This window comes from Belonocnema kinseyi, chromosome 2, assembly GCF_010883055.1.
Source record: "Belonocnema kinseyi isolate 2016_QV_RU_SX_M_011 chromosome 2, B_treatae_v1, whole genome shotgun sequence".
NCBI classification, from domain to species: domain Eukaryota; kingdom Metazoa; phylum Arthropoda; class Insecta; order Hymenoptera; family Cynipidae; genus Belonocnema; species Belonocnema kinseyi.
Window position 1 is genome coordinate 81,431,249 of NC_046658.1, and position 1,472 is coordinate 81,432,720.

Here is a 1,472-nt window from a genome sequence, read left to right on the forward strand (position 1 = left end):
GGTGCAGAAGAGACGCTAGCAGACACATGGGAAAGAAATCGGTTAAGATGGTTCGGACATGTTGAGAGAATGCCAAATGAACGACTAACGAAACAAGTGTGTCAAGGTAAAGTAAATGACAACGTGCCCAGAGCTAGACCGCGGAAAGAATTGTTAGAATGTGTGAATGAGACCCTACTTAGAAGAGACATAAGAAGTCATAGAAACACGAGAGCCTGCATGAAAAAATGCATGGACATAAAAGAAGCTAGAGAAGTATGCCAGGACAGGAAAGTATGGCGGCAAATAGTTAATAAAAAGAGTGTCAGTAGAGTGAACGACGCCTGAAACAAAGACCTTGGCTATTAATGGACCCAAGTGGGGAACCTTATATAACGACTTCGTGAGGTTCTTCGCTTGGGGTGATTGCTAGAGAGATTGATCAGCAGCCTGGGTCGGAGCAGTGTTGCGGAACGAACGTGTTATTTACTTAAATAGCACGAGAATTCTGGATCAACCTAAAAAATCTCTATCCCTTCCACACACTACTCCTTTCCCCTGCCGAGTGAGTCACGCCTACCCCGAAAGGGAAATGGCTTAATGGTGTAATAATAATAATGCCATATTGCTCAATTTAATGCTGCACTGTTTAAAAAATAAACCGGAGTTACGTTAGCTTAACGTTAAGCTGGTGGAACACCATATGAAATAAATGTTAAATCGCACGGACAGAACTGGTAGAGTATATGCTACTATTCACGTTTAGTAAGCTGGTTTATAGTAATAGCAACTACTCGTTGGTTCAGAAACACTAAACAGCGTTCTGTTAATTTTACTGAACAGAAGAGTACGAACGCTGACTATCCGTTCAGTAAAATCAAATGTATAACCCTCTGATGCTCCTTAGTTAAACTATAAGCGTAACCACTCTGATCCGCTGACTGGCAGCCGATCGCGTATGAAGGTGTTTGTTCTATTAATTATTATGGAAGATATTTTAAATGAATACTATAGCCGTTAAAGAGCAGCTGCGATTATGCCATCGTCTGCTTGGAAAACACGGATTGACTCCTAAATTCGAATTGGGTCATGGTTACAACCTGGAGTGTGTAAACCAAAAAATTAGAATGTTTAGACCATATAATTCTAATTTGTAATGAATTTTATTTTTAATTTTAGTTTTATTTGATTTGTATTTTAGTTTTATTTTTAATTCTGATTTTACCGTCAAAAAGTGACTTTTACACGAATAAGTTTTTTGAAAATTCAGGCATTACATTTTTGAAACAAATATGAATAATACATTTAGTAATATAAAATATCTTATTTTCATACTTTTGGTGTAAACCGAAGAATTAGAATGTTCAGACATTATAATTTTAATTTGTATGTGCTTAAGACTCCATTCCTGGTTTTTCAAGCTGCTGACAACTAGTCTCGATAGGCGAATGGTTAGGCTCGTTGATTAGCGTGCGTTAGATTATGCGTTCGAA